This window comes from Panthera tigris, chromosome E1 (genome assembly GCF_018350195.1).
Source record: "Panthera tigris isolate Pti1 chromosome E1, P.tigris_Pti1_mat1.1, whole genome shotgun sequence".
NCBI lineage: Eukaryota > Metazoa > Chordata > Mammalia > Carnivora > Felidae > Panthera > Panthera tigris.
Genome location: NC_056673.1, coordinates 3,812,660 through 3,834,423, shown reverse-complemented (window position 1 = coordinate 3,834,423; position 21,764 = coordinate 3,812,660). Strand labels below are relative to the sequence as shown.

The window sequence follows — 21,764 nt, the reverse complement described above, 5'->3', positions numbered from 1 at the left end:
CCGCTGCCGTGGCACACACAGCGTGGACACTCACAGCCTCCACCGCCAAGTTCTCTTATTCTGAGCTGGGTTATCAGAGCTCCCGTTGGTTTAGTAGGGTTGTTGGGTTTTCCCTCTTGCCAGAAACGGTTCACCTTCTGTCTCCAGCGCGTGGTTACATTTAAGTTATTTTCCTACATTCCTGGACGTTCTTTTTTCCCGCAACATCATTTCAGGCTGTTCATGAACTTCGCTAGTAATAGCCAATTTAATTACGGTGTGCTATAAGGAAGTACTTCTTCCGGAGAAGATACAGCGTGACAGTGGCCTTGACCGTGCCTATTAATCGAATACGAAACAGTTTCTACTGATGTGGACTTCGTGAAGTTAATGCAGAGAGGTCGGGAAGACCGTATTTTCCTAGACAAACCACTTTATTGGCTTTCATGTCCGTGCTTCTGTTTTAGAAATTCAAAAAAACATAATTACAAGTCTGATAACTCCCCCCGCCCCGCCTTTCCTTTCATGTCACCCGTAAAACCACAGAGCTCACTGTTTGAAAAGTTAAATGAAAATTCAGCGGGATGGGAGTCCTTCTTGCTTCCCAAAGAAGGTTCTTCATTGTAGATTATCCAGGAGCCAGTAATGAGTGTGTACTGTCAGGGGCCAGGGACTTCAGGGGATGAATTTCCCAGGGTTTAATCATTTCGTAAGGCCTCCGAGTGTGACTTTTTCCCCAATAATCTACTTATCTCAGTAATTTACCCCTCCTACTGCATTGCCAGGAAAATGAGTCCCCCAGGTTGTTTGCATGATAAGTGGCTGGGAATTGTGTGAGCCTTTCGAGCAGCAGCCCTGAGTTAATTGTGGCGGCCTGGGCTGATGGTTTCCCATGGTGGCTGGCAGGTTACGGGAAGAAGAGGCTTGAAAACGCCCTTTATCACGAGTACCACGCATCTGAAAAGCTGAAATCTTAAAAAGTGTTTGCTTCACGGAAGATATTTTCCCTTGGGGTATAAACGGGTGAGGACAAAAAAAAAAAAAAAAAAAAGTCCTTCCAGGGATGGACGGGCCATTCTGCAAATAGCTCTGGACCTTGGCTACTTGAAGGAGTCGGGGAAGGTTTCTGGTTTTGCCACTGGTTCACACTCATTTGCCCCCACCCCTTCTTTTTCCTTCTTCTTTTAAGTGTTTTTATTTATTTTTGAGAGAGAGAGACAGAGACAGAGTGTGGGCGGGAAAGGAGCATAGAGAGAGGGAGACACAGAATCCAAAGCAGGCTCCAGGCTCCGAGCCGTCAGCACAGGGCCCCGACGCGGGGCTCGAACTCACAGACCGCGAGATCACGACCTGAGCAGAAGTCGGACGCTTAACCCGACCAAGCCACCCAGGCGCCCCCAAAACCTCTTTTTCTTGTTAAGTCTGCATGGAAGAATAAACTGTTCCCTGCAAACCAACAGCTAGAAATATTACTTTAGGAAAAGTACAATCTGCTTCCTCAAATTTTCCAATTGTACTGTTTTCAGGCTCACGTCACATCGATCCTGGAGTTTGTCAACGCAGTAACACGTCAGCCAACAAGTGCAAAATGGGTTTTCTGTTGAGGAGAAAGATCATTGGAATACAGTCCACTTTGGAGGGAGGGCACTAGAACGTTCTGCACTGTGCCGGTGGAAGACAGAGAGGGTCGCGTGAGATCTTACCTAGACACGAGAGCACAGAAACGGGCTCGGAGCAGGTCACAAGTGGGTCAGAACAAAGATATTCTCTTTCCCGCATGACATGGCCAGCGGTGGGGGTAGGGGGGCAGGGAGCAAGTTCCTGTTGGAAAGAAGGCTGTGCAAGGAGGAAGCAGCAGAAATACCAGCTTCCCTCCAAAACCACCAACTGCCCCTCAAAGGTCACTTTCTCCGGGAAGCCCTTTCTGTTTCCCATCCCAGGGAGTCTTGGGCTCTCTTGCGTCTTTGTTTCATAGCGTTTTCTTTCTTTTTCATGTTTATTTACTTTGAGAGAGACAGAGCGCAAGCAGGGGAGAGACAGAGAGGGAGAGAGAGAGAATCCCAAGCAGGCTCCACACTGTCAGCGCAGAGCCCGACACGGGGCTCAATCCCATGAACCATGAGATCACGACCCAGGCTGAAATCAAGAGTCAGATGCTCACCCGATTGAGCCACCCAGGCACCACCACGCAGTTCATAACATTTTCATGGTTATAATTCTGCATTTTTTGTATGGTCAGATGATTTATCTCCCTCCCCACGAAAATTGGATGTCCTATGATTTCGTAAGCATCTTGTCTGCTTTTTACACACCACCACGGGAATCTCAGCAACTCAGTTCTCAAAAAGTATGTGTCGAATGGGTGGATAGATGACAGTACGATCGTTGAAGGTATTTCTGGCGAGGGACGTCGGGATGAGGGCCTGGGTTGACGGATGGCTACGCAGAAAGAATCTAAAGGCTTGTGATAGAAGAAACTAATCATGAGCCTGGTAAGTGTAAAGATACATGGGAGCAGAATGTGTGTGTGTGTAATAGCCCATGAATTCACCGGCCTTAGGATATAAAACTAAGAAAAGAAACAGATGCCTGAATAGATGGGCCAGGTTTCCAGCATATAATAGGTGGTGTCCTGAGTTGGGTGGTGTCCAGGGGTGGGGAAGACCCACCAGGCACTAGGGACCAGCAACCGGAGGAAACTATTACCCACACCCACCCACCGCCCCACCCCAAAGGAGCAAGGGAGGAAAGCTGTGCTCCTGAAACTTAGTAAGAGCTCAAACTATAGCAGGGGCAGCAGACGGGAAGTGTGGAAGTGTGGCTGTAAGGGTAGTGCCGAAGCAAAGAGGAAGCCGGAAGACAAACCCACCAGCCTCCCTGTCTCCAGACCTCTAAGCTGAAGCGAGTGCCTCCACCGGGAGGCTGGAAACCAAACCCAAGAGGAAGCCAGAAGGCAGGGGAGCCGCAGTGAGGCAGATGAGCCCCCCCTGCCCTGCAAACCAGCGGCCAGAAAGGACCCAGAGAGGCAGACGGAAAATATTCTGCCCCAGTGAGGGAATTCCAATTCATGGGGTTTTTGTTTATTTTGTTGCTAGCGGTAAAAAATCTTTATAAATACATGGGGCGCCCTGGTGGCTCAGTCAGTTAAGCGTCCGGCTTCAGCTCAGGTCATGATCTCGCAATTTGTGGGTTCGAGCCCCGCGTCGGGCTCTGTGCTGACCGCTCAGAGCCTGGAGCCTGTTTCAGATTCTGTGTCTCCCTCTCTCTCTACCCCTCCCCGTTCACACTCTGTATCTCTCTCTCTCTCAAAAATAAATAAACATTAAAAAATATTTTTAAAAAATCTTTGTAAGTACATAAATTATGTATTGTAGTGACGTTGACTAGTTAGGACCAAGACAGAGGAGTCATTTTAATGGTCATTTTTTTTTTAAATACCTGCAATGTTACTTTTTAATTTTTCTCTTTACTTTTTATTTTGAATATGTATTTTAACTGCCAATACAACCCACCCTGTATACCCTGAGAAATTTTACCCCTCTCCTCTTCTCTCCTTCTCTCCCTTCCCCATACAGGTAACTACTTTTGTCTCCTAGATGCAGGTGCGTGCGTGAGTGTGTGTGTGCGTGTGTGTGCATGTGTGTGTGTGTGTGTGTGTGTGTGTGTGTGTGTGTGTGTGTGTATCTATCACATCCCTGTATATATATATGCCATATCCCTATTCCCCCATATGGAAGATGGTGTATCACATATATACGTACTTTTCTACACCTCGTCCTTTATTATATACATGTATAGGTATGTCTGTAGGAGAAATTCCCAGAGGTGGATATTTTGATAAGTTTTTCTGGATCGCCCTCTGTAGGGACAGCACGGGTTGGTACCTCCAGCAGTAAGAGCATTTCGCCACAGCCTTGCCGAAAGAGTTTGCCGCTAAGGTTTTAGAGTTTTGCCTGTCTGATAGTTAAAAAATATCATTTCATTGTATTAGGTGAAACCACATGAAATCATAATTGATGTGGGCTAGAAATGGTACTTTCCTATGGTTCAATCTAACACCTTTGTTTTGTATTTTTCTTGTGAGTGAAACAAAATACCTTTTGAAAGATCTTTGGTACCATTTCTGTTTCTTTCTGGTCTGAACATTCTGTTGACGTTGGTGCATTTTTCTATGGCCGGTCTTTTTCTTAACAATTTTGAGGAGCCCTTTATACATTCAGGAGAAGAATCTCTTGCAATAGAGAGTTCCAAATATTTTTTCCCCTAATTTATTTGTCTAACTTTGCTTATGATGACTTTTTGCCACTAAAAGTCTCTAATTTTTATGTGATTGTTATGATGAGTCTTTTCTTTTATGACATGCAGATTTTTAAGTTGTGGTAAGTTTGTCCCCACTCCAAAGACATCAAGGAATTCTTCTGTGGATTTGTTTCCTACAACTTTAATGGTTTTGTTTGTTGCTTTAAAATTTTTGATCCATTTGGAGTTTACCCTGGTGTATGCAGTGTAGACGCGACTTTTTCTCTTTGCAGATGGCTGCTTGTTTGTTCGAACGCCATTTGTAACATAAATCCCCCCTTAGCCCTACTGATTATGGCTGATCATGTACTAACTGGCAAGATTAATTTTTAAGTCCCGACAATTTATTTGAACTTTGTGGCTGGAAATATATATAACTTATGTGACGTTCCTTAAAATATCTTTTTACGTGTTGTAAAATTACTAGAGATTTGAAAGAGTTATTACACATTCACCGAACAAAATATAGATCAACAAAACTTGGACAATGAAATGACCCTAATTCTTCTCTTTACCGGTGTTAATATTTTCTGTGTGTATAAGAGACACATGCGCACACATCAGGACAATATAGTGGCTTATACAGCAGAGAACTGTATTCCTGGGGGCGCCTGGGTGGCTCCGTCGGTCAAGTGTCCGTCTCTTGATCTTGGCTCAGGTCATGATCTCACGGTTCATGGGATTGAGCCCCGCGTTAGGCTCTGTGCTGACAGCGCAGAGCCTGCTTGGGATTCTCTCTCCTTCTCTCTCTGCCCCTCCCCTGCTAACACTCTTTCTCAAAATAAATAAATAAACAAACATTTTTTAAAAATCTTAAAAACAAACAAACTGTATTTCTGTCTCATAAAACAGCCCTTAAGTGAGCATTTGAGGTGGGAAAAAGGGAGGTCTCTTCTCCATGGGGGTCATTCTTTTTTTTTTTTAAGTTTTAAGGTTTCATTTACATACAGTAAAATACAACTTTTTTATTTGAGCTCTGTGAGTTTTGACAACATATATTGTGTAACCACCATCACCATCAAAATATTGAATATTCCCACCACCCCAAATAGTTCCCTCTTGCTCCTGTCAGTCCCGCCCCCACCCACCCCCCCACCCCCAAACACACACCTAGTCCCTGACAATCACTGATCTGAATTCTGTTCCTAGTGGTTTTGCCTCTTCCTGGGAACATTCTTGGCCCTCTCTTTCTCCCTCTGTCTTGTCTCTGCCCTGTGCTGTACGGATCCTCGTCACCACGGTCAAAGCCAGGGCACGGGCACATCCGGCTGCTGATGTTTTCGGAGCCAGAGATGGGACACACCCCTCGTGCTCACTTTCCTTAGTGAGGATTCAGCTACGTGCCCACCTAGCTGGAAAATGGGCTCTGTTAGTGTTGAGGAAAGAGAAGGTGAATTCTGGCGGATTCGTCTACCGTCGCCCCCTCCCTCCACCTACCCCCGCAGCCTGGCCACCCACATATCTGAGGCCGACTATGTCTACCCAGAGAACATGCCCTCTCCCCATGGGAGCAGGCCCAAGCCCCGTCTAGTTTCTACATCTGACTCAAAGGCCAGGGTTTCTGACAGACGGAAAGTCTTCCCCAGTAGATTCTGAGGTGGCTCCCCGTGGACTCGTGACCTCAAAGCTGAAATACAAGCTATTTGTATCTCCTCTGCCCATCTCTTCCCCAGGATTATGGTTTCTTTAAGAATGTCAGGAACCACAGCCAAGTTCCGTTTCTGCACATAGTTCTGGCTGATTCTCTGACTTCCAGCTAGACTCTTACTGTCTTCCCCATTTCAAAAACAACTACTTTAGGGAGGGGGTCCCCGAAAAGGTGGCTTTAGGAGGGATGGCAGTAACCCTGAGGCTGAACCTCTTTCTTTGGCCTCCTGGGAGGCTGCTAAGGAAGGCTCTGAACAGCCACAGTCTTCCCTCCTGCTCTTCAGGGGGTGGAAGTGCTTGGTTTTTCCACCCAATTTTCTAGACCTTTTCTTTCCACCTCTGCTCCTAAACTGGCCAATTCTTACATGAGCTCATCTCCTTCTTGTAATGACTTGCTAAAAGTTAGCAAATTATGTCTAAGCACTTATCTCCTTACTGCATGTGTATTATCCCTAAATATATCTCGTTATATTATTACAGTTATTTTAATAGAAAACTGTTAAGTCACCTCCTACCACCTAATGTTCGGGATTAAGTTGGGTGGGTGTGAGTAAATTCCTTAGAAAATCAGACCTGTAAAATCAAGCATGTAAAGAAATGTCATGAACAGCCCACAAAGGCAGCATTGTGACACCACCGATAAGGCAGAGGGACAGAGGGTCCTGCCTGGGGACTGTGAGTGTGCTGGAGGCTTGAGGAGATATACAGAGGGTCCAGCATTTGCCAAGTCTTCTTGATGAGAGATACTATTCTAATAGCTCAGATGAGATAGGCCAACACGGAGGATGTAAGTGTAATAATCGTCAGGTGGAAAGAAATCATTGAAAGCTTTTAGAGGGGTGACCATTCATTGCGTGTGGAAACATACATATAGTAGACTTACTCGTAAATATCAAAGCTGTCTATCTGAAAAGGCTAAATAGATAAACGTGTGCCCAGCCCAGTGGCAAAAACAAGGGAAAAAAAAACGAAGCACGTATCTTTCCCCAAACGCTCTGGTGATGGGCAGTTTTACAGGCAAATTCTTTTAAACTTCCCAGGAAAAACAACTCCTGTGTTATATAGACTGTTTCAGGATACTGAGAAGAAGGAAAATTTCCCGTTTCACCATATGAAGTTGGAATAACTCTGATATCAAAACCCAATAAAGATGACATATATACCGAATCTCAGAACGAAAAAGGCTTTTAGTAAGATTCAGTATCTCTTTTTAGTTTAAAATAAAAAAGCACACAGGGGCGCCTGGGTGGCTCAGTGGGTTAAGCATCCAACTCTTGGTTTCCTCTCAGGTCGTGATCTCATGGTTCGTGAGTTGGGATTCTCTCTCTCTCCCCCTCTCTCTCTGCCCTTCCCCTGCTGATGCTGTCTCTCAAAATAAACTTAAAGAATTTTTAAAAATGAACTACCATACGACCAGCATATTCTGGGTATTTATCGGAATAAAATAAAAACACTAATTCAAAAAGATATCTGCACCCCATGTTCATTGCAGCATTATTTACAATAGCCAATGTATGGAAACAATCTAAGTATCTTGACAGATGAATGAATAAAGACGTATATATGGTATGTGTGTGCGCTCACACATATACACACACACGCGCGCGCACACACAAATGGTATAGTATTCAGCCATAAAAAAGATGGAAATCTTGACATTTGTGACAACATGGATGGACCTGGAGGGCATTATGCTAAGTGAAATAAGTCACGGAAGACAGATACCATATGATCTCTCGTGTGTGTGGAATCTTAAACAAACAAACAAAAAAAAGAAACTCATAGATACAGAGAACAGATTGGTAGTTGCAAGAGGCAAGGGTTGGGAGAAATGGGTGAACTGTTTTTGTTTTTGCTTGTTTCCTTTTTTCAGTTTAAATTAGTTGCGACTAAAAATTTTAAAACTAAGAAATACTCTTGAAAGTCATGAAAGAAGAATAATTCACTTGAGATAGGTTTCTTGTTCATGACCAAAAGGCACAGTATTATTAAGATATCAGTTCCTCTTACATTGATTTGAAGGTCCGGTGCAATCCCCATAAAAATCTCAGCAAGCTCTTTTGTAAATATCGACAGAATTGATTTAAACATTGAGTAGCTTAGACCAGGACTGATGAAGAACAAGTCCGTAAACTCACACTCCTAATTTCAGGATTTACTGTAAAGCTGTGATAACTAGGAGAGAGCATGACGTACTATAATAAGTAGACACACAGACAAACGGAACGGGACAGAGAGTCCGTGAACAGACCTACGCAGATACAGACAGCCTGAGCTGGGTCAAAGGAATAAAGGCACACCAGCGCAGAAAACACTTTATTTCGTGTTTAGTCTTGGTCGTTGTCACCAAACGAGAGCACAAGTGGACGTCGACAAAGACGTGAATGAACAAAGACATAAACTTTGCACCTTAGACGTAAATTCACTCAAAAGTATTCACTGCCTTAAACAGAAAATGCAAAACTATGCTTAAAAAAAAAAAAAAAAGAAAGTAGGGAATTTAGGAGAAAATCTACACGGGTTAGAGTTTGGTGATTAGTTTTGATGTACAACCCAAAACGCATGATCCGTGAAGAAAATGATAATGTGGACTTTATTAAATTTGCAGTGTCCACTCTGTGAAAGACAGCAATCTAAGAATGGAAAGACAAGCCCCTGGCTAGGAGACTGTATCTTCAAAACACATATCTGAAGAAGGATTTGTGTGAAAAGGGGCTGGTAGAACACCACAAGAAGACACCAGACTTCCCAAATTAAAATACACAGATCAAGACTGGTAGACACCATGTAATATATATAAATGGGGGGAAAAAGATATATAAATTGCCCAATGCTGGGGAGTTATTGGAGAATAATATACATTGAGCATTGGGGGAGACAAAAAACTAAAAATGAAAAAAAAAAAAAACCCAGCAGCTCCTCAAACTAGGAAATAAAGGATATTTCATTCTGCTCAGTAACAACTATCACAAACTAAATGCTACCATTTTGCTTGATGGTAAAAACTTAGAAGATCAGATCAGGGACAAAATAAGAATGTCCCCTCTCACTGCTGACACCTGTCATTAACTTGAAAGACTTGGCTTCTGGGGCGCCTGGGTGGCTCAGTTAAACGTCCAACTTCCACTCAGGTCATGATCTCACAGTCCATGAGTTCGAGCCCCACATCGGGCTCTGTGCTGACAGCTCAGAGCAAAGGAGGAATCGAAATTACCAGGTTCGTAAACATTTACAGTGAACTACCTGGAAAATTTAAGAGAATCAACTAAAAACCACAAAGAAAGCCCAGTCTTTTGCCAGTTATAAGACGAAGATACAAAGATTGGCGTCTCACAAAGCACCTGTAACCAGTTAGAAAATGTCACACAGAGGGGCGCCTCGGTGGCTCAGTTGGTTGAGGATCTGACTTTGGCTCAGGTTATGATCTTGCAGTTCGTGAGCTCGAGCCCCACGTCGGGCTCTCTGCTGTCAGCGTGGAGCCTGCTTGGAACTCTCTGTCTCCTTCTCTCTGTCCCTGCCTCGCTTGCTCTCTCTCTCTCTCTCTCTCAAAAATAGACAAAGGAAGAAAATGTCACACAGAGAAGGGGCACAGTAACAACAGCTACAAAAACTCAACAAGAAGTAGGACCTTGAAGAAAACTATAGAACACTACTCAGGTTCAAGACCCAGCTGTAGCTGAAGAAAAGCCAAAGGAGGAGTGCTCAGCATGGTTCGCTGGGGGATCTGAGGCCTCAGGGAGCAGAACGTGATTCTTGAAGCTCCCAGGACTGTTTGTGTTAGGACTTGCAGGGCCCAGTTGTTGGGAGTGTGCACAACTCCAGACCCACAGGCTTGCCAGTTGGGGCCACAGCCCTCACACATTTATATGTCTAGGGCAACCGTTTTATGACATGCAAGGAAGAAGTACTTGCTTCTAATGCACACAAAGACACCCTTGGGGTCAGTGGTAGGGCTGTGTTCCATCCCTCCATTACCGTCTCTAGGCTGGCTTCACACTTTCCTGCCACAGACTGGCTTTCTTCTCGTGGGGGAGAACATGGCCACTGGCAGCCCCACGTTCAAGTCCTTCTTCCTCTCTGGAAGCACGCCTTCCTTACAGCAATCGGGACAGCCATGGGAAAGGGTTCTCTGGGTCCCGGCTGGGACCTTGTGTGTCTGTCTCTGAAACATGAGTGTCTGTATTTGGCTAAACCTGTGGTCAAGGGCACAGGCAGGCTGTTTTTGTTTTTTAAATAAATGTTCGTTTATTCTGAGAGAGGGGGAGCATGAGCAGGGGAGGAGCGGAGAGAAGGAGAGAATCCCAAGCAGGCTCCACACTGTTGGTGCAGAGCCTGACGTGGGGCCTGATCCCAGGAACCATGAGATCATGAGCCAAGATCGAGAGTCAGACACTGACTTAACTGACTGAGCCACCCAGGCACCCTTATTTTATCAGGAGGGCATGCGAATTGGTTGGGGCGAAAGTCAGTAGGAAAAATTATAGCTACAGAGAGAGGATTTGAATAAATATAGGGATATGCCATTTTCCTAGATGGGCTGGCTTCAAGTGTAGAGATGTAGATTTCCCCCAAATCAGTTGATAAATTTCACACAGTCTGAATCAGAAATCCAAAGGGTGTTCGGGGGCTCCTTGGCATCACGATGCTGAAGTTCGTCTGCGGTAGCAGACGTGGGTAGTGAGAGTAGCTAGAAAAATTCTGCCCAGTGTCAGGGAGCCAGCTTAAATTTGTGTCTTTTTCATTTCGCTATTATTTTATCATCTGTCCTAGGATTAAAAAAATGACCCAATGTTGACACCTGATTTTTAAAGCCTTTCTCCCTCAACAATTTTTCATATAAGCCAGGGAACTGGGAGTTAGGTATTCGGAGATCCAACATCCGATACTCTAAGGTCGCTCCAATTATCTTGGATGCCAGCTCTACACCAGGTGCTGTGGGGTTTCATGAGACATGGAAGGTGTACCTCCTTCCCACCTATTACTTAGGGTTCTAGGCTTTTCCAACCAAAATGGGTATTAGACATTGTGAGTTTGTTGTCACTGCCTATGACTCAGGGAATGAGTTTGCCCAAATGAAAAGAGCCGGAAGAAGGTACAAAATCTGTACCTTCTGTACAGATCTGTAGATCTGATCCGAAACTACAAGAGTCCAGAAGAATTTAGGGGTTGGCTGGGGACAAGCTGTAGCTACACCACATCACTGCAGGGCAGGGAGTGGATGACACAGGTTTCAATGTTAGCATCTCTCTGAGGTGCCTGCGGGGCTCGGTCGGTTAAGCGTCTGACTTCAGCTCAGGTCATGATCTCATGGTTAAATGAGTTCGAGTGCCACATCAGACTCTGCTGACAGCTCAGAGCCTGGAGCCTGCTTCGGATCCTCTGTTTCCCCCCGCCCCTCCCCTGCTCACACTCTCTCAAAAATGAACAAACATTTAAAACAAAAACGTAAGCATCTCCGTGCAGTCTTAGTAAGAGCCTGAAGTTGTGCAGAATTTTCAAAGACACCAGAGATGGCTTAAGAGAGGGCGTGTGCTGACCACCTCACCTGAAATGTCAGTTAAAGAAAAAAAAAATGGTTGCATCAGAAGTAACTGCAGGTCAGGAAAACTGACATTTGTGATTTGGGTTTGGGTTTGTAAATGGCTCTCTTCTTGGGAAAGTGAACTCATGCCTGAAAAGGAAAGTGATCCTGTCATGTGTGGTGATGCTTTTGCCAATAGGTGTTCTGTCCAATTCCTTTGCATTTGGAAACGACAGGGGAATTTTTGACCCTGGAAATTTGTAAAAAAATAAAAATAAAAATAAAAAAATAGGTGAGATAAATGTTTATCTTCTTTTTGAAAAAAGGAAACTTTTTTTTAAGTTTATTGATTTATTTTGAGAGACAGTGGGGGAGGGGCAGAGAGAGAGAATCCCAAGCAGTCTCCACATTGTCAGAACGCTACACGGAGCTCGATCCCATGAACCGTGAGATCATGACCTGAGCCCAAGTCAAGAGTTGGACACTTAACCGATGGAGCCACCCAGGTGCCCCTAAATGTTCATCTTCTGTGATTTACATTCATACCATGCTTCAGCTCCGAGATCTCAGCTAGAGAACCACCTACCTGCAGTCTCTTCATCTGCAAGTGTTAGGAAAGCTGGTTGACTGAGGCAAACCCAGACTCAAAGTAAAGGGGTTTACATACATTCACAGTGAGAAAGAACTTGCAAGCATGGCCTCTAACCAGAAGAGTGGCCCAGCTCCCCCGACTGGAGGCCAGAAGTACTGTGATCACATTAACCAGTGTAAAAACGATGCCCTAGACTCATTCATTGATTTGTTCAGTCCATAAAGTTACTAGATGCTTTCTACCAGCCCGAACTAGGCATGTAAAGTTGAATGAAACCGTCTCTTCTTTCAAGGGGCTCGGAGTCTAGTAGAGGTAGTAGGGGCCGATAGACTTATGTTTTTAGGTGAGAGTATTACGGGTCAAAGTATTATGGGTTTGGAGACAAAGTCTCTTCGTGTACCGCGGGAGTGTCCAGCAGGAAGTGGCGAGGGTAGATGAGAAAGGCCTCGCAGAAGAGGTAACTCAGCGTGTCAAGAGAAGAGTGAGTGCTGGCCAAGGGCTGGGGAGTAGCAAGGCTGCGGCTCGCTGTGCGAGTCTGCTGGGGCTGATGTAAAAAGATACCATGGACTAGGGGCGCCTGGGTGGCTCAGTCAGTTAAGAATCTGACTCTTGGTTTCAGGTCAGGTCACGATCTCAACAGTTCCTGAGTTCGAGCCCCGTGTCGGGCTCTACGCTGACAGCACGGAGCCTGGTTGGGATTCTGTCTCTCTCCCTCTCTCTCTGCCCCTCCTCTGCTTGTGCGCATGCTCTCTCTCTCAAAATGAGTAAGAAAACTTTAAAAAGAAAACAAAATACCATGGACTAGGTGACTAGTGCGGCAGAAATGTATGGTTTCACTGTCCTGGAGGCTGGGAAGTCCAGGATCAAGGTGCTGGTGGGGTTCATTTCTGGTGAGGCCTCTCCTTGCTTTATCTTCCCTTGGCCTTCCCTCTTCCCTCTGCTTGGAGGAGAGTGGAGGAGGGAGTGGAGGAGGGAGAGGGAGACAGAGCCCTCCAGTGTCTCCTCTCCTTATAAGGACCTACCAGATTAGGACCCTGCACTTATGACCTTATTTAACCTTTGTTACCCCCTTAATCAGTCCATATTATGAGTTAGAGCTTCAATTTATGAATTTTGGGGGGTGACATAATTCAGTCCACAATGCACACCGACACCTAGCGTTCCCCACCTCCCCAGTTCGTCCTGATGCCCCCTCACCGAGGCACCCCACATTCCCTCTTTTTAGGCTTTTTCTAAGAGTTCCTTCCCTGTGCACCCGGCCTGCCCCCAGAAGTCTTAGCCTAGTGATTCAGTGTTTCCAGCCTGCTCCTTGATGTCCATTCCAAAGAGCACAAGGCTGACAGAGCTCTGACTTCCAAAACACCCGGCTTCAGATGTTCCGTCATCCACAGCTGCCCATGATGGGGAAAGAGCCGTTCCTTCCCCGCTCCAGAAGTTTCCTCTTCTCGGGAGTCTTCCTCTTCTGTTTCTGGCTCTCCCGAACCATCAGGGCGCAGCATAGAGCTTTGCACATCGTGAAAAAAAAAATGTGACTTGTCTTCTCCCATTTCCCGTGTAGCAAGTGACTGCAGAACTCAGAACAGGTAGTATGTGTCAAAGGTTCTTTGCAAAGTGAAGTGGGCAGTGTTCATTCCAAAAATCATTATAATATTTAACAATCATGGTTTCCGGACAGATGGTCAGACCCTCTCCTCTCTCCTGTGTCACTGCAGTGGGAGACCCAAAGGGCCTTCACCAGGTCTTTGAGAATTCTCTGGAGTCGCCTCACTGCTTACGCCCACCCTTCTCATGGGCACGAGTTACGATGTGTTCATTTTCAAGACTCGTCTCTAAATTCCAGCCCTTCTGTGAAGCCTTCCTGGCTTAACTGGGGAGGAATAAACGACTTCCCTCGGTGGGGTGGGGGTGGGGGGGCTTGTAATGTAGGGGGTCTAGCGGACGGCTGGGGATTTGAACCCCCTCCATCCCTCACCAGCTGTGTGACCTTGAACGCCCCTTTGCTCTCCTTCCTTACCTGGAAACTGAGAGTTTGGGTCCTCTGGCCCCCACAACAGTGCTGTTGGCCACTGAGCCTTGCTAACTTGACTGCAAGGCCAACAAAGAACTACTAGTGAGAAGGATGGTGCAATGCAAGAAACGAGGGTGAGAAATCCCTCCGACGTCAGACATATAATGATTAAATCAGTCGAGGCACAGATAGGCCCTTAGATCCGTGCTTGGCACGCAGTAAGTGATCTATAGTTGTTCTTCGCTCTCATCCGTCAGTAGACGTGGACGTACATGGCTACCGAGGTGTGCAGTCATGTAGCGATTCGACTCGGTTCCGTAACGTCAGTGGACCAAATTTAAATCTGCCCAACCAACCAATACCCATAACGAACGCTAGGAAGCCTTCGTGTGATGCTTCCTCTTTATTGTGCCTGCTGCACAGTTATCTTTCTGAAGCCTGTGTTGTGTTACGAAAAGAGACAAGTTTAATAAACAGATTCTATTTTTATTCCAAGCCATGGCTTGGGAAAGCATTCTGTCTCCGAACCGGGAACCAGGAGCCCCCCTGGCCTGGCGTGCCTGTTACTCTAGATGCCAGCACACGGTGGTGACGTACCTTAGCTGGCGGGGTGGGTCTAGAGCCAGTTAGCTACGGAAGCCCCAGTGCCCAGCACCACGCTCCAGACCGCGTCCCGGGCTTTGAGGATGCCTCTGCGCTCACCCTCCCGAGATCCATGTGTAGTGACCGCTTGCTGTCTCCCTTTGACCACGTGCAGCAGCGGCTTGTTCCCGAGTCCCGGCAGCTTCCGACACCCGGGAACACAGAGGCGTAGGAGAAAAACAATCCTGCTTCTCCTTAGTTCAACTAAGGCAAGGCTGGGGAATGTCAAACAGAACTTTTCCTTGGAAACAACAGCAAATATACACAGCGGCATAAGTAAGTGGATAAGCTCGCAGAGTTTTTGGCCCACCAACCAGGACTTAAGTATGAGGACTTGCCCGGCCGGCAAGCCTTCCACACTGGCCAAAGCCTACTTTCTTCTCCCACCTTAGAATCTAAGAATCTCGTAGAGCACACTTAAGCGAGGACAGCCCAGCTTCTACCCCAGGACAGATCTTGTTTATAATTTGTAACCTCTGTATTCCAAAGAACATATGGGGCTGTTTACAATAAAGTGTGTGTGTACGTGTATGTGTGTGTGTGTGTTTAAAATCAAAGCTGCTGAAGAATTGGGAAATGTTTACATGGGGCCAAGAGCATAAATAGAGTAGATCAAACCACCAAGTAATGCCATGCTTGAACATCACATTTAGCACCAAGAGGGGCACCCGGATGGCTCAGTCGAAGGTTAAATGTCCAGCTCTTGATCTCAGCTCAGGTTGTGATCCCCCGGTTCGTGGGCTCGAGCCCCAAGTGGGGCTCTGGACTGATGGCACGGAGCCTGTTTGGGATTCTCTGTCTCTGTCTCTCTCTCTCTCCTCTCTCTCTGCCCCTCAAAAATAAAGAAACTTAACGGGGCGCCCGGGGGGCTTAGTCGGTTGAACGTCTGACTTCAGCTCAGGTCATGATCTCACAGTTCGTGAGTTTGAGCCCCGTGTCGGGCTCTGTGCTGACAGCTCAGAGCCTGGAGCCTGCTTCGGATTCTGTGTCTCCCTCTCCCTCTGCCCCTCCCCTGCTCACGCTCTGTCTCTGTCTCTCAAAAATAAATAAATGTAAAAAAAAAATAAAGAAACTTAAAAAAAAATTTAGCACCAAGAAGAGAATCCTGGAAAACCAACGTGAAAAGAAAACTGCAAAGTGTCACACGGTGATAATACCTAACAGAAAAGAGACATACTTTTTTAAGAAAGGCAAGCATTTTCCCAGTACTGAATATTTATCACAGTACTGGAAGCGTATAATTCAACAGTGATTTCATAGAACACCCAGAAACTCTGCATTTGGCTGATTAGCAGTGTTTGTGTAGATACTACTTTTGGACCCGATGGACTCCTCCTTTCTTCCCAGAATTTGCTCACCACAGCCGTTCAGCATCCCCTGCTTACAGCTGACCTTTGGTCAAGTGGGAAAGGCCAAGGAGGGGGGCGCCTGGGTGGCTCAGTCGGTTGAGTGTCCAACTTCGGCTCCGGTCATGATGTCACAGCTCGTGAGTTCAAGCCCCGCGTCGGGCTCTGTGGTAACAGCTCGGAGCCCGGAGCCTGCTTCCGATTCTGTGTCTCCTCTCTCTGCCCCTCCCCACGCCCCCGCCTCTCTCTCTCAAAAATCAATAAACATTAAAATTTTTTTAAAAAAAGGCCAAGGAACATTCTCCCCAGCGGAGGACCCTAGACAGGGATGAACCCCCCTGCCCCCCATGCAGGGGGGTGGTCAGCACAGCCTCGTGAGAAGGTGTGTACTAGACAGGTGACCAGTGTGGGTCTCTATTTCCCCCTTTTCCAAACAGGAGCTTTTTAGTGGCATGGTCAGAATTGTCATCTACGAGTATATACGGGACGTATGGAAGGTGAGCAAATCATTAGTCAGGATGTGGACAACTCTACGTGGACTGGATTGAAAAGAACACACATCAGCCAGAGAGACCCGGGACTCGTACAACAGAGGCTTCTTTCCACGTAGAGTGGCACAACGTGATCCGAGATTTTTCTCCCTCTGGGAAGGAACTGAACGCAGTCTTGGCTGTGCCTGAAAGTCACGTTATGATAAAACGTATCGATCGCTTATTGGCGTTTTTTATGCGTGTGCAGTGCGCTTGCTGGGCAACCAAGCGGAAGCTGTCATGGGCCTGTGTTTTTCTTCTGTCTCTTGCACCCAGTACCTGCTTATTCCACATGGTCCACATGGAGGTGGCGTTCGCTCTCCTCCTGCTGCGTTCCTGCCCTTGACCCCCGTGGCGAGCAGCAGGAGTAGGCATTGAGCACAGAATCCGGCCTGGTGAGGAGTCAAAATAATGTCTAGGCATAGTTTGCAAAGACAGAGAGAAGTACAGAGTCCGTTCCAAACCAGGAAACAGAAAGCAGCAGTGACCTCCCTTCCCCCTGGCGCCCAGCCCCCCCAGAGAAGACTGCTTTCAGCGCCTCCTTCCTGTTTCTTCTGGAATGTCCTTTCTCCTCCTCCTCTCCCTCCTCCTCTCCCTCCTCCTCTCCCTCCTCCTCTCCCTCCTCCTCCTCCTCCTCCTCTCTCTCCTCCTCCTCTCTCTCCTCCTCCTCCTCCTTCTTCTTCTTTTAATGTTTATTTATTTTTGACAGAGAGAGACAGAGTGCGAGCAGGGGAGGGGCAGAGAGAGAGGGAGACACAGAATCCGAAGCAGGCTCCAGGCTCCGAGGCATCAGCACAGAGCCCGATGCAGGGCTTGAACTCACGAACCCTGAGATCATGACCTGAGCTGAAGCCGGACGCTCAACCAACAAAGCCACCCAGGTGCCCCAGGAATGTCCTTTCTTCTAAATAACATGCTTGTACCAATAGGATCGGATTGCAATTTGAGATGTTATCTGCTAACTTCTACTGGTTTAGCTCTTTCACTGCCTGCTCCCCGCACCCCCTCACGCACTCACACTCCTCCGTTCGTGCCACCAACAGAGGGTAATCACGGTTGTTAGGTAAATCGTGATTCAGTATTTTCATTTTTCCTTCAAAAAAAAAAGATTTCTTTTTAAATTTTAGAGAGTGAGCGCGAGTGGGGCAGAAGGAGAGAGAGAGAGAATTTCAAGCGGGCTCCACCCTCGGCATGGAGCCCGACGCTGGGCTCGATCCCACAAACCATGAGATCATGACCTGAGCCCAAATCAAGAGTTGTTCGCTCAACCACATGAGCCACCCAAGCGCCCCCCAGCATTTTCGTTTTGACAATATCGGTGTTTGTCACCGATTTCCTTCCTCGTGCAACATTTTGTTTGTCCTGGACTTACGCCATCTTTCCCCTTTGCTCATCCTGATTCTGGCCCTGTGTTGCTGCCGAGCTAAGAAATACTCGTGGATCTGGTGCAAACGCACACCAGATAATCCGTCTTTCCTGCATGTTGCTTGGGAGTCGGCCTTCCTGAGCCCCCTGCTTCTGTTCCAGCCCAAACCGCTAGCCCTCCAGGCCCCGTGCACCTCCGCTGCCCCATGGCTTCTCTTCAGCGTCTCCTAGAGACTCCGTCCCCCCTCTCTCCCGTTGGAGCCCCCCTTTCCCGGAGCTCGTATCTTCTTCCTTGGTTTTATGTCCTTCACACACCCTCCGCCAGCTCTCTGAGGAAGACAGCCTGGGAAGTACGTTTCTCAAGATGGTGCATGTCTGGAGCGCTTAACCGATTGACTGCACGGAGAATTTTCGGTGAAGAACGCTATGTGCTCCCAAAGCTGAAGGCATTGGTCATTGTCTGCTAGCATCCAGTGCGGCTGTCAAGAAGTCCAGTGTCATTTCGATTCCTGAACCTTGTCATACGTCCTGTTTTGCTTTTAAGAGCTTCTCCTTAGCATCAGTAGTCTAACTTTCATGCAGGAGGACTCTGGGTAACTTCCTCCCACCCCCACCCCCGTTACGGTGTTGGGTACTTCATGGACCCTTCAGTCTGGAATTCATGTCCTTCCGCTCGGGACATTTTTTCTTCTATTGGAGCTTTGACAAGTACCTCCTCTCTCTTCTCCTTTCCTTCCTTCTGGTACGTTCTACATTCCTTGTTGGATATTGGGCCTCCTGGCTTAATTTATTGATTTCCTTCTTTTCTCTCCTGTTTCTCATTTCTTTGTCTTTTTGTTCCTTTCTGGGACCTTTCTTCAACTGCTTCTTCAGATCCTCCCCTTGAATTTCTTTATTGCTGCTGTCTTAGTTTTGTAGCTCGGCTTTTCTGATTTTAAATGCTGCTCAGTTCTGGTTTCACAGACACAAAATATTTTGTTACGTGTTGTAGCTCAGAGGATATTAATTAGTGTTTCTTGGGCGCTGCCTTCTGTTCTTTGCTTTTATCTTCTCAATTCCTTCTTCTGTTTTTTTAGGGGGTGGGGGTTCGGCAGAGAGAACGGGGGGTGATTTGGGGGTTCTGTTCCCTTTTTCTCTCTTGTCAGATGTCTAGTGATGCTTGGCGACCTGCTCATGTTTGAGAATGCGGCACCAAAGGGGCGCCTGAGTGGCTCAGTTGGTTAATCATCCGACTTCAGCTCAAGTCAGTGATCTATCTCCTGGTTCGTGGGTTCGAGCCCTGCGTGGGGCTCTGTGCTGACAGCTCGTATGCGGGGGGTGGGGTCTGTTGAGTTGCAGGTCTCTCCAGAGGATTGTCAGAGTGGGAAGGACCTCATCATTTTATCGGGGCCCCCAAATGTTAGTATCCATTCTCTTTTCTCTTTGGTTGGCCCCTTTCTGCTGAGAGGAAACCTATGGTCTCTGGCCTGGAGAGTAGAAGTTTAGACGGTGGCACCCGGGAGCCTGACAGGGGCGGGGGAAAGCCAGCTCACCGTTCCGCGTGAACCTTTTATTTAATTTCCCTATTTTCAGCCTCTCCCCTAATGTGTTCTTTCTCCTGGGCCTGCTGCCCCCGTGTTCACAACTCCCATGGTCCACTCTTCACTGCACCTTTCCCGAGAGCATAGTGGGGGGGTGGTGGCTGCCTGGTTGTGTGGGGTGACAGAGGGGATCTGGGGGTGTCACGGTGCTCAAGTTTGTTTAACCAGCCCCTCTATTTCTAGCTCTGCCTCCAGCACCACCTGGCGCGTCCCATCCCTGAGCCTTTCCAGGGACCCCGTGCACCACTCGGCTCCCCGCCTGGGCACCGTTCGGTTCGCTGTTCACCAAAATCAGCACACCGCATGCCTCATCCTCCCCGGTCCTCACCACGTCCCCTCGAGGTAGTGGGTCGTGTTATTCCCATATTGCAGATAAGCAGTGAAGACCCCAAGAGGTCAAGGCCCTTTGTCGAGGTCACGTAGCTAATCAGTGGCAGAGCTGAGATTTGAGCCCAGGTATGCTTCTGAAACCCTCTCTTTTGACCACATCACACTTTTTCTGACGCTCTGGGATCGCTCAGGGATTCCTTTTGACCACACTGCACAATATTAATCAGGAACACATACCACACACACTCCCAAGGGGCCGTGTAGTTCAGCTAACGGGGCTTTTTTTTTTTCTCCTCCCTTTGTTCCCCGAAGCAATTATTTCTTTATTTCATTTAAAGACTCGGCCTCTGCAGCTGCTGCGGACAGCTTAGAGTTGTCTGAAGGCTGAAGACCAGAACCAAAGCCGTGAGCTTACAAGCCATCAGACTTGAAAGATGTGTTGAGGTGAAATACCACGGCAAAGCCTCCCCACCAAACCTTTTTTTTTTTTTTTTAGGTGCTTTCTCTTTCCAAACTGAAAAAGAACCATTTGTCCTATTCACACATAAGAATCTTCAGCTCTGGCGGTGTTCAAGAGGATATATATTTTTTTTTTTTAATTTTTTCTAATGTTTATTTAGTTTTGAGAGAGACAGAGACAGAATGCGAGTGGGTTAGGGGCAGAGAGAGAGGGAGACACAGAATCCAAAGCAGGCTCCAGGCTCTGAGCTGTCAGCACAGAGCCCGACACGGGGCTCGAACTCGCGAGCTGTGAGATCATGACCTGAGCCAAAGTCAGATGCTCAACCGACTGAGCCACCCAGGCACCCCTATATATATATATTTTTTGTAACTGCCCACCCTAACGCAGCAGACAATATTGTCTTCCTGTGTCCTGCAAGGATATTTACAAGTCAGAGATCAGTGCGTGGGAGGCGGGGGCGAAACATGTACCTTGCCTTCTCTCTTTCGGAGAAGCCTGTGCTAACAGGTACACGACTTTGTCTTCATACTGAATAGTTAAGTTGCAGACTCGATCCAGGCGGGCAGAGGTTCGAAATCAGGACAGCTGAATTGCTAGGGTGCTTCTGCAGTTTGACCGCTTGGATGAAACGCAGCCTGACTTCACGGGGAAGCATTCGAGTGGAGTTGTTCACCCCATTTATGATCTTGCCCTATTTTTTTTTTTTTTAGCCCTACCAAGTCTGATATTTCCCTTGGCATTCCCAGAGAGGTCCATGCCGTGACTAGCAAGTGTGAGATGCAGGGGGATGGGGATTCCAGAAAAATTTCGTTATGGCGTCTCACAAGTTTCTAGTACATTAGTCATTTTTTTGAAGGGAAAATGTGAAGGTATTGTTTGTCTTTAAAGTATTTATTTTTCTAAGCACAAATGCCTTAGCAACTGTACGTGAAGACAGGTTTATTTCAGCAGAATTTGTAGTAAACAGCGTGTTCATTTATGACCAGGCAGTGGGATGTGTCATCGTTTCATTTGTGACTTTCAGGCAGGATATAACCAAGCTGTGACCATTCCAAAAGACATTTTGCCACTTTTCCCCAAGGCGGTCACTACTTCAGTCTACCAGAGTTGCACCCATTGGCCTCCTGGGTCTGCCCCTGTATAGGGACAGACAAGCATCTTGTTGTCTGTGATGCTTTGGGCTTAACCCGGGCTGGTGGAGGCGGGCCTTGGAGAAATGGCTCATAGAGGTCAGATCAGGAACTGCAGGAAGCAGGAAGAGCCCCGGGTGGACCTGGACATTCCGGATGCAGACGGGAACGTTCCGGATGCCCACACTTTGCATCAGTGCTTTGGACCTCTACAGGGCTTTCTCCTGATTCTGGTTGGTTTTTCTTGTTTGTTTTAATTTTTTTTTAACGTTTATTTATTTTTGAGACAGAGAGAGACAGAGCATGAACGGGGGAGGGTCAGAGAGAGGGAG

General features: G+C 47.1%; 1 protein-coding gene and 1 long non-coding RNA gene across 2 annotated transcripts in view; both read left to right on the top strand.

The window, feature by feature from the left end:
- STX8 (syntaxin 8) overlaps positions 1 to 21,764 on the top strand; it is a 252,706-nt gene that overhangs the window by 203,700 nt on the left and 27,242 nt on the right. The gene's annotated exons all lie outside the window — the stretch shown is intronic.
- Positions 5,392 to 7,092, top strand: LOC122233658. Its single transcript, XR_006211314.1, has 2 exons — positions 5,392 to 6,712; positions 6,966 to 7,092. It is a non-coding gene; the product is annotated as an uncharacterized LOC122233658 (long non-coding RNA).